General features: G+C 36.5%; 1 long non-coding RNA gene across 1 annotated transcript; it reads right to left on the bottom strand.

Annotated features, from left to right (window-relative positions):
• Positions 1-9,951: 9,951 nt before the first annotated feature.
• LOC114312178 (uncharacterized) lies at positions 9,952-11,343 on the bottom strand. Its single transcript, XR_014364667.1, has 3 exons — positions 11,243-11,343; positions 10,615-10,725; positions 9,952-10,336 (listed from the first exon to the last, which is right to left on the bottom strand). It is a non-coding gene; the product is annotated as an uncharacterized LOC114312178 (long non-coding RNA).
• Positions 11,344-11,796: the final 453 nt, after the last annotated feature.

Below are 11,796 nucleotides of genomic sequence, written 5' to 3'. Positions count from 1 at the left end.
GACACCTCCAACTGTGATCAAAAAACCACGGGCAACAGCCACAAAACAATCCACTAAGAAGATTTAAAGGAATTACACAGGTATACTCTCAATTACCTAGCGAATCCACAACGCCTAATTGAACCAACCTCTATGTGCCTCTTCCAACCCGTCTTCACCTCGGAATTGTCTTTACGATGAGCCACCTCGGAATCCACCAAAGCTTCAGGCTCGAATTCTTCAGAATCCACCGAAGAATAACACTCTCTTTTGTAGAACAAAACACAACCTTTGATGTACTCTCTTTAGAACATGAGTTGAAGACTCAATCAAAACATCAAAGAAAACTAGCCAAATCTCTCCAGATATAAACCTTAAGATCCAAAAATAAGATCTGGAGAAGTTTTTTTTTAGTGTTGGGAGAAAACCAACTATTTATAGAAAAGCAAAGCAATCCTAATTTCAGAAGAAAACCAACTCTTTAATCAAATCTGGAAATCTGGATCGCGCGGTCCGCTCGAGCTCAACACAGCCCGCTCGAGCGGACTGACCAAAAACTGCGTGCGAACAAACTGAGATGCGCTCGAGCGTAGGAGAATCCGCTCGAGCGTAAAATCACACCCACCAGTATTTTTTGCTTGCCCTGACAAAATACTGAGACCTGCTAGTCTACGCTCGAGCTCACAAGGCTCCGCTCGAGCGGACAGAACAAAAACACAAAAAATTACAATTGAATCAACACAATGTTTTGTCTCCAGATTTGACAACATAGGTAGTACCTTCTCTAAAAAGCACAATTCGAGTTGGATTCGCATCTAAACACTCATAGCCTCACTGAAATAAAAGTGAAAATAAAATTACACTCAAAGGAGTTTTGTCAAACGGGATTGCCAAGAAATAAAACCTAACAATCTCCCCCTTTGGCAATGTCGTGACAAAACACGCCTAACAAATAAAATCCTAAACACCCCAACCCATTACAGCCAACAAAAGCCAACTTCTTTCTCAAGGTCATGATCTGCAAAACAGTTATTAGTGCCACAATCTCCAAAACAACTATTAGTCCCACAAGAGTATATTTAAAAGCAATAGACATATGACACAATTATCTTGAAACATGAGATGGAAAACATGAATAGATGAAAACTAAGTGTGACATCCCTGTTCTGTATTATGCTAATTGGTCTTTAATTTGTTTATGGTTATGTGTTTAGCATGGTTTTGTATGCCATTATGTGAAAATATGTGGTTTTGAATTTCTATCTGTTCACCGTAGGAATATCTGTTTGATTCTACCGCTTCGGAAATTAAATTGGAGGCCTTATCGGCCACAGAACCCGAAATTGATTACGCCGTTGTGATTGGCATAATTTTTAGAGCCTACGATGAAATTTAATTAGAAATTGATTCGGGTCAGATTAAGTTGATTAAATTGATAATTTAGTGCCCAATTGTTTATTATTATTATTTTGGAATAGTGGGGTTTGATGTAAAAGGGCACTACACCCTCAATTCCTTCCCTTATGTGGCTTTGGCTGATTAAACTCTCTAGAGAGAGTGAGAGACCCGAAATTGAGAGAGAAAGGGGGAAATCATCTAAGTTTTCTCTTGAAGCTTTGGAGTCTTGAAGGCTAGCTCAAGAATTAACCATAGTTGTGAAGATTAAAGCTCTTTGGTGAGTAATTTTGTAAATTCAGAGTTGAATAAGAATAAAGAACATGAATTTAACTGAGTATGATGAAATTGAATGGGTTTTGTTGGATTAAAGTTTGATATATGCATGCATGTAAGGAAATGTTTTGAAATAGCATGTATAAGCTTAAATTGCATGATTCATGTAGAGTTTTGGTTGAAACTCCTGTTTTGATCACCATTTGGGTTATCCAAGTTGAGAATGTGGCTAATTCATCACATGCATGTACAATCCATGGAAGTAGAAGCTTTGAATGCATGAAATGGTTACATTGGTAATGAGTTGGTGGAAAAATGAGCCATGCATGTAGATAAATTATGAAATTGAGCTTCAATATGTTGTAATTCTATGTTTGTACCATGTTAATACATGATTATGTGAAGTTTGGACCGAAATCATGCATTTAGAGCCTTTGAATGTCGAGATGAAGCTCAAGAACTCAATCTGGAAAACCCAGATTTTCGATGTCCGCTCGAGCGGATGAAGTGCCGCTCGAGCGGAGAAATCGAGCTCCCAGCATTTTCTGCAGACATGGTTCCCGCTCGAGCGGGAAAGTTGACGCTCAAGCGGGGAGCTATGTAGACAGGCAGTACGCTCGAGCGGCCGAGCTCACGCTCGAGCTGGAATTGAAGGCAACCAGTACTTTTGCAGACCTAAGGGTCCGCTCGAGCGGGGAAGTCCACGCTCGAGCGGGGACCCTATTTTCTGAAATTCTGTTTTTGCATTTTGTGTTCTGTTTTCCGTTCTCTTTCAGTTGCAAGCACTCTTAGGCATATGTTAAGCATTGTAAATGAGTTAATGAGATAATAATAAAGCCTAAAGAGGAATATGTGAATTAAAGAACGGATTGAACTGTTAATGACCCTTTTGTGTTCATGAAACGTGTAGGGTCAAGCTCCAGGGCAAATCCACAAGCCGATCACTGTGAGTAATATCGATATTCGAATAATTGTGAATGTCCAATTGTTTATTCCCTTATAAGCTTTATGAATTGCTAATTGGAATTATGGACGTAAGTCTGATATGAATAAACATAAATGGACCCAAGGTCGTTTTGATAAACATAAATGGACCCAAAGGTCGTTTTGATAAACATAAATAGACCCAGGGTCTTTTTGATAAACATAAATGGGCTGAAGGCCGTTTTGATACGAATGTATGGGCCGAAGGCCGTTTTGACATAAATGATTGGGCTGAAAGCCGTTTTGTCATAATCGAGTGGGCCGAAGGTCGTTTTGAAATGAATGAGTGGGCCGAAGGCCGTTTTGACAGAAATGAATGGACCGAAGGTCGTTTCGAAATAAATGAGTGGGCCGAAGGCCGTTTTGATAGAAATGAATGGACCGAAGGTCGTTTTGATAGAAATGAGTGGACCGAAGGTCGTTTTGACATATATGAATGGACCGAAGGTCGTTTTGACATGAATGAGTGGGCCGAAGGCCGTTTTGACATGAATGTATGGGTCGAAGGCCGTTTTGACGTAAATGAACGGACCAAAGGCCGTTTTGACATGAATGGAAGTCTGAATGGGCCAAAGGCCAGAATGTTTGGAACTACAGTCACTTGATTTGAATTTCGTATAGTTATATATCTGTTAAATAGAAATAGGAATTGGGCCTAAGGCCGTTCGGAACATGTTGTTCTACATTGTTATGTAACTCCTGTATTTGATTTGATATTATTCACTGGGCTTTCGCTCACGCTCATTCATGTGTTTGTAGGTGAGCCAAGAGAAGTCCAGACCCAGCCTCAGTGAAGTCTGTGTGGAGCAACTAAGGTTTTGAGAGAGTCAGCCCTTGTGTCTCACGCACGAGACCCGTCTTCGCCCTTTTGTTATATATTTACATTTTGTCAGGTCGGCGAAGTTTTGAATATGTCTGTGTATAGTTTTCATGGGTTGACTTACTTTGGATGATCCTGTCTGTATAGAATCTTATGTCATTACACTTTTGTTGTGAGTTATTAACGTACATATGTATGGTTTGTTTTGATGTGCCATGTAAGCACAGCTCTATGGACAAAGTTTTAAATTTGGCTTCCCTTTGGCCCCTTTACTCTGATGTGTTAAGTCTGTTTTGGTTTGAGGCCGTAGGTGATCTTAGGATTACTGGCCGGTTACGTCCTTAACCCATGGGGGCGGGTTCGGGTCGTGACACTAAGACTCATGAAAAACAACTCTCAAACAACAAAAGCAAGACCATAAACCACACAAGCAATGATATGATGATGTAAATACCATGAACATACAAGAAGGGCAAATAGTGCATAGCAACAGCAAAACATATAGCCAATCTCAAAAGCCAACATATCAAAGTGTTCATGCTAAACAACTCTTGCAATGAGAAACCAAACTTCCTTACCAAGCCAAAACAAGATGAACCAAACTCCCCCTCACTAAAAGCAACCACAAACACTGAAAACAGTGAACAAAAAGAAAACGACAAAAAAAAATATGGTGGAGCAAGCAAGGAATTTCAGATTTGTACCTTAAAACACACAAGACTATCCAAGAAGCACCATTACAAGAAAACACAATGTGCACAGTCTGTAGAAGATTCCTCATGCAAGAAAGTGATGCACTATGTGAAAAGCATAGATCCCATGATAAAAAGTGTGTGTGTGACTCTTGGAGTTCGACAAACACTAGATTCAATCCTAGTAGTGATATGAAAGCTGGACCTCCGACAAGAGAATCTTAAGCACGACAAAGGAAAGTCAAACCACTAGGAATCAAGGGGTATTTGGTGAGTAAAGGCAGAGGCTCCCCCTCAATCAATGAATCTTTTTTTTTTTTTTTTTTTTTCACACACTTTTTCTTTTCTTTCTTTTGCACATTTTTTCTTTTCTTTCTAATGCATATTTTTTTTTTCTTTTTCTTTTGCACAATCATTGGTGGCTGACACGCTCAAGAGTATGGAAACCGAACCAGAGAAGCATGGATATAATTAGGATGGCCTGGTTGGTGACTCTGAGGTAGCCTTTTCCTCATGGCTAGACTACAAAGAATTAAGGGGAAAGCCATGGAGATGCAAAAAGATGGTAGGTGGTTAAGAGACTCAACATCACCCAAGATATACTAGTATAGGTCAATTCCTCTAGAAAAGCAAAAGATACAGTGCCAGAAGTCCATAGAAAAAAAATAATCACTAAGGCGGAAGACTCCCAAAATTTGCTAATCCAAGAGTGTGTACAGAATGAGACATACTAATCAAAAAACACACACTCCAAAATGAGTAATGACCACAGAAAGCACACACATATTAACAGGTAATGGATATTCTCATCAAATCCAATATGCACCAAGGACCACTCAAAAAATTTCAAGCTTGCAAAACCATACTAAGAAAATCTTTTTGGGATTTTTTTTTTTTCAAAAATAAAGCAAGACAAAAAAAATGACCAAGCACACATTTTTTTTTTAATTAAAAACAACACACAAAAACCCAAAAGCTAAAACAATTAAACAAATTAACACAAGTCAAGTTTTCTCACCCAAACTGCTTTAGTACGTACAAAGTTGTGAGAATTGCAGTTCCTGGGTGGTGTCTTGACGTTGTGGTTCCTTTCCCCTGCAATAGGAACCCGTCTCGACATGGTTTCCAACTTCCTATTCCTAGGTCTAGGCAAATACACTTTCCCATACAACTTATAACAATAAGGGCGAATATGACCATGCATACCACAATGATGACAAATAAAAACAGGGTGTACAGGGTGTACCTTTTTTTCTTTTACCTTACCAACTCTAGGAAGTTTAAGAAGTCCATCATTATATTGAATTTTTTGTTCTCCCTTTCCTTGAGTTCTTTTATCATGAGATGTTGAAGCACTCTGTTTTTGCTCTTTCTTACCACCAAATCCAATGCCACTCTTGTCACAACTCATTTGTTGAGACCCAATGATATCCTCCAAAGTTTTTGATCCTTTGTTCCAAAGACCAATGGTAGCCATAGCACACTTGAGCTCTTCCTCTTTCTTGATCATTAGTTCTTCCAAAGCAACTTGTGACATCTCGAGAGATTCAATCTTTTCTTCATACATGGCATGGGTTTGTAGCAGCTCATTCCTCTCTGTCTCACAAGTCAGCAGTTTTGCACAAAGAACTTGTTGATCATCAGCTACCTTGATGGCATTAATCCTGGCCTCGGAAATCTCCTCCTTAAGTTTGACATTCTCACTTTCACATGCTTTGAGTTTCTTTGTGAGTTTGTCATTCAATTTGAATAAGTTAAGAGACTCCTTATACAACTTTTCATAAGCTTGCTCAAGCTCTTCATGATCACTCTCCGAGGATTCATCATCGGTGATATTCTCAACTGACATCTTCGGAGAATCTGTTTGTCCTTCAACTTCGGAAGCCGCCATGAAAGCAAGGAATTGTTTATGTCCCTCTTCGCCTTGATCTTCGTTGTCACTTTCATCTTCATCAGATTCTGATTCATCATCCCAAGTGATAGCGAGGGCTTTCTTCTTCCTCAAACGAGTAGGGCATTCTGAAGCAAAGTGGCCAAATCCTCAGCATTCATAGCATTGGAGTCTTTCAGAGTTCCCTTGTATCTTTCCTTTCTCCTTCTTGGCTATAGGATTAATTTTGAGTTTATCTTTGCCTTTAGATTTATGAGAATGAGTAGATTCCAAAAGATTAGGATTCTTTTTCAAAAAGGATTTTTTAAATTGTTTAACAAAAGCAGCCATAATCTTGGAATCTATCTCGCAATCCTCATCAGAATCTTCTACCACTTTATGAGCACTACTATAAGCAATAGTATCTTTTTGTTTCTTTTTGAAATTCCTATGTGCTTCATAAATTTGAAGGTTTCCAACCAACTGATCCAGCTTGAGGTTGTCAACATCTTGAGCCTCCTCAATAGCCGTAACTTTTGGTTGGAACCGATCTGGCAAGGATCTCAAAATTTTTCCCACAACTTTGGATTCTGGAATTTTTTCACCTAAATTGAAGCTGGAATTTACAATGTCACTCAACTTCGCATAAAATTCATCAAAGGTCTCACTATCTTTCATTGAAAGGTTTTCGAAACTAGATGTGAGCCTTTGAAGTTTTGAACGTTTCACAGAAGGAGTGCCCTCATGAATGGTTTGTAAGATATCCCAAGCCTCTTTTGCGACTTCACAATTACAAATACGACTAAATTCTTCAGGTGTGATAGCGCAAAAGAGAGAATTGATAGCTTTACTATTCCAGCTACTATTTTGGTAATCAGTTGTGTCCCACTTATCAATTGGTTTGGGGATTGTAACTCCATCAACGATAATTGTTGGTTCAGTCCACCCATTCATGACGGATTGCCAAACTTTTTCATCAATAGATTTTAAAAAAGATCTCATCCGAGCTTTCCAAAAAGAATAATTGGATCCGTCAAGTAGGGGTGGTCGAACCATAGAATTTCCTTCACGAATTGTATCCATTATCACAAATCAAACAAGATCTCGTTCTAAAAGAATTTTTTTTTAAAAAATAGAACGACCTGCTCTGATACCAATTGAAAAATCTAGAAATCCCCTAGATGTTGATTTGTGATTATGTATCAATTTTAAGCAGAATATAACAATCCCATTCAAACAATCAAGACAAAGAGACACAACGATTTTAACGTGGAAAAAACCACAATTGGACACCTCCAACTGTGATAAAAAAACCACGGGCAACAGCCACAAAACAATCCACTAAGAAGATTTAAAGGAATTACACAGGTATACTCTCAATTACCTAGCGAATCCACAACGCCTAATTGAACCAACCTCTATGTGCCTCTTCCAACCCGTCTTCACCTCGGAATTGTCTTTACGATGAGCCACCTCGGAATCCACCAAAGCTTCAGGCTCGAATTCTTCAGAATCCACCGAAGAATAACACTCTCTTTTGTAGAACAAAACACAACCTTTGATGTACTCTCTTTAGAACATGAGTTGAAGACTCAATCAAAACATCAAAGAAAACTAGCAAAATCTCTCCAAATATAAACCTTAAGATCCAAAAATAAGATTTGGAGAAGTTTTTTTTAGTGTTGGGAGAAAACCAACTATTTATAGAAAAGCAAAGCAATCCTAATTTCAGAAGAAAACCAACTCTTTAATCAAATCTGGAAATCTGGATCGCGCGGTCCGCTCGAGCTCAACACAGCCCGCTCGAGCGGACTGACCAAAAACTGCGTGCGAACAAACTGAGATGCGCTCGAGCGTAAAATCACACCCACCAGTATTTTTTGCTTGCCCTGACAAAATACTGAGACCTGCTAGTCTACGCTCGAGCTCACAAGGCTCCGCTCGAGCGGACAGAACAAAAACACAAAAAATTACAATTGAATCAACACAATGTTTTGTCTCCGGATTTGACAACATAGGTAGTACCTTCTCTGAAAAGCACAATTCGGGTTGGATTCGCATCTAAACACTCATAGCCTCACTGAAATAAAAGTGAAAATAAAATTACAACTCAAAGGAGTTTTGTCAAACGGGATTGCCAAGAAATAAAACCTAACAATATCAAAATAGCTTCAATTAAACTAAAATCTGAAATAAGCAGGAAATAAGCCCTACCAAACAAGGCCATTGTCACTGTCATTCAACAATTGCATAGGTCTTTTGCTATGAAAGAACTTGGACTTCTCAATTATTTTCTTGAGATTTCTGTTACCACTACTTTAGGTTATTTTCTTAGTCAACATCAAAGTTCTAAAAAGCGGTTGTGGTCGCCGTAACGGTGGTGGTGGCACGGTTGCGGTTGCGGGGTGTAAAAGCCATAACGTAACGGTTGTGTAACTGGAATCGTGAATTTTTTTATTTTTTGTACAATTTAAAAAAAAATTTACCAATACGCATATTTTTTTTGCATAATCATATTTATTGGGTTTTAAAATAAATATTGATCAATTTTTGTAAATTTTTAAATATGATCCAATATATTTCATATTTTTAAATCACTAAAAACTGAGTTTTTATATTTTATTTTAATAATTAATGACTTTATATGTCATAAATCCATATTATGCTTGTGGCAATAAAAGAAAATATTATTGGACTTAGATGTATAAAATTATTATTTTTTAATTATTATACTTGTGGAAGCATATGCAACTTTTAATTTGAATAGTTTTAAAAAATAAATTATACATGCTAATGTAATCATATAAAAATTAAAAAATAAATTATAAAGAAATTTTTTTTGTTCGTGTTTGGATCACTTGAATATTCATTCTCTTTTTGGATAACTAGTAAATAAAAATAAAATAAACAAATCAAAAAAAATTGACATGTATAAAAAATGTATTAATATATAATTATAGGTGTTATGTTTTCTAGATATTTTACAAAAAAATCAATCACTAAACAATGACAAAAGTAAAAGAATAAATAATAGCCTAAATATATATATATATATATAGATAATGACCACACTTATTATTATTATTATTATTATCAAATAATATATAGATAGATGCGCACAAACAAAATGGTTGAGTGATAGCAGCTGAACAGAATAGCATAGGTCTTATTCCTATGCTACTCCTTCTTACTCTATTTCTTGCTCCTGCTCCTGCTCCTTCCCTTTTCATCTTCCCTCTTCTCTCTCTATCCCTCTTCCCCCATTTTCATTTTTTTTTTTTTTTTTAGAAACAGTTCAGAACCGTTACGTAACGGTGCGTAACAGGCCGTTACGGCCATTACGACATCGTTACGAACGCTACAGCAGCCGCTACGGCCGATACACCTGTGAATCTCAATAACACTGAAAAAGCGTCCGTAACAGGTGGCGGTAACCACTAAAACCATTACGTAACGGTTGCGGCCGCTTTTTTAAAGCTTGGTCAACATACAACAAAACTCACTTTTAATGACATAAAATGCAAGCCGTGGATATGATTCTATGACGTGCGATGTAAAGTCATGTCATGACATGTCATGGAAAGTCATTCACTTCAACAACATGCCATAGTACACTGTTAAAAACCTTTTAACAGCAAATCTGGTACATCATATTTAATTTTTCTAAAACTATTTTTGCATGCTGTTAATTCAAGGAACAAACCACGGCGCTCATTGCTAATCATTAAATATTTAATACAACAACCTATTTTGTTAGCCATAAATAAGTGCAACAAATCATGGCGTTCATAGAAAGTTGTTGAATATTTAATACAATGGCATTTGTTGCATGCCGTAGAAAATGAATAATCTTTTTTTTTTTAATTTAGCAAGTAATATTTCACATGTTTTGTACAATCTAATAAAACATTACAAGCTTCACAAACATATATATAAGTATCAATCAACCACTAAAATACTGTTTCCAAACATTGAAAAAAAAAAAACTATCCATACGTTCTGAACATCCAAAAACTGTCTTTACATTCCAAACCATCCAAAAACTATGTTTATAGACATTAAAAACTATCTTCAAGTTCAAAACCATCCAAACGGTTCTAAATCATCCAAAAAACCCTATCCTTATTTTCTTAAAACTGTCCAAAAGTTTCTAAACAATCTTTAATATGAGTTTAAATTATAATGCAATATATACATAATGGAGCTAATATCACTATACCACTGCTGCCTCAAGCACTTCATTCACAGATTTTCCTTTCTTCCTTGTATGCCCTTTAATCCAAACGTCAACTCTGGATCTGGGTTTGGGCTGTGAGTTTTCTGCGGAAAAATAAAACTTAGTACAAAATAGAAAGCAACAAAATTGGAATGCTTGTGAAGTAGCTAGAATTTATAAAAGGTAATTGTGACCTAGTTTCAAAGGAAAAACTGAATCATTTGTGTCAGAATTAAGTTGCATTATCTGAATGCTCTATCATCTAGTTTCCAAAAAAAAAAAAGTTTCAAGTCTTTTAGAGGAAAATATGGATTATGATATCGGTGCCAAAAATCTCCTATTTCTCAAACTTGAACACTCTGAAACTAGAAGGCATAGATACCTTTGTATTGTTCTTCATGTAACCAATGGCAACTTCTCATTGCAAATATGCTCTTTCAGACAACTCAGCAAAAAAGGGATTCTCTCCCTTCTGCATGTAGAAGTTGATATCCTATAATAATAATAATAATAATAAACACAAGCAAATCAACAAATTAGCAACAATGGATGGATGGTTTGGTCATAAATTGGAGGATTCCTGGTTAAGTTGATAATCCATTACCCACTTCGTAACTAAAAAGAAATTACTTTAGCAATAGAAAACATGTCTTCATTCACACGACCCTACAAAGATTTCAAGTGATATTGTTCTTTAAAAATTGCGGGCTTGGTTTGGGAAGGGTTCCTTTTCTTTTCTTTTTCTTTTTTTCTTTGACGTTGTGAAATTTTCTTCAATTTTTTGTCAGTTGTTTTTACTTTTCAGGTAAAAAAATAAAAATAATGACCAACAAAACAAGAAAATATTATGTGTGAATTTTGATGTGACCAACAGAACAAGATGAGCCACATTTGGTTTATGATGATTCTATTCTCCAACCTCTGAACCGCACTCATCCTAAACTTTACGTGTTAACGTGAGTATTTAAGAATCAAAAAAATTGCAATTTACACTACAAAAGGAAATTTACCTTCACAAATATTTTATCACTCTCTGCATTCAGAATGTCTTTCCACACCTCATTCTATTCACTCTGCTTCGCCACCGTCATGAACAAACAGAGATTTACCTCCAAAAATAAATGAGTAAAAAAAATTACCTCATGCAATGAAACCTCTAATGGTAAACACATGCTAGAAAGAAGAGTAGAATTATTTAAGACCTTGAGCAGTCACAAGGCTCATCACTTCCACTGCGGGAATGCAAGTGAGGGACGGCTTGAATCTTGTAATCTGTAGGGATTTGCAGGATTGTGGCAAAAGAAATTTAACTTGTGTGAGCACTATACCAAGCCATGAATTTCACATAGAAAATTAATTACAAGAAGAAGGAAGAATTACTTGTTTGCTCAACTTGGAATCAACAATTTCTGCAACTATATTTTGCACCTGCAATCCATTTATCATTATATTTTCCCTCAGATAGTAAATTTAAACATTAATTAAAAAAGTATGCTCAATTTAGTGCCCATTGGGACCTAACCTTAGACATAATTTGCACAAAGTGACTTCCCGCATAGAATTT

Source organism: Camellia sinensis, chromosome 3 (assembly GCF_055761805.1).
Source record: "Camellia sinensis isolate YWXY chromosome 3, ASM5576180v1, whole genome shotgun sequence".
In the NCBI taxonomy this organism is placed as follows: domain Eukaryota; kingdom Viridiplantae; phylum Streptophyta; class Magnoliopsida; order Ericales; family Theaceae; genus Camellia; species Camellia sinensis.
The sequence above is the reverse complement of the archived record's forward strand: the minus strand, read 5'-3'. Positions and strand labels throughout refer to the sequence as shown.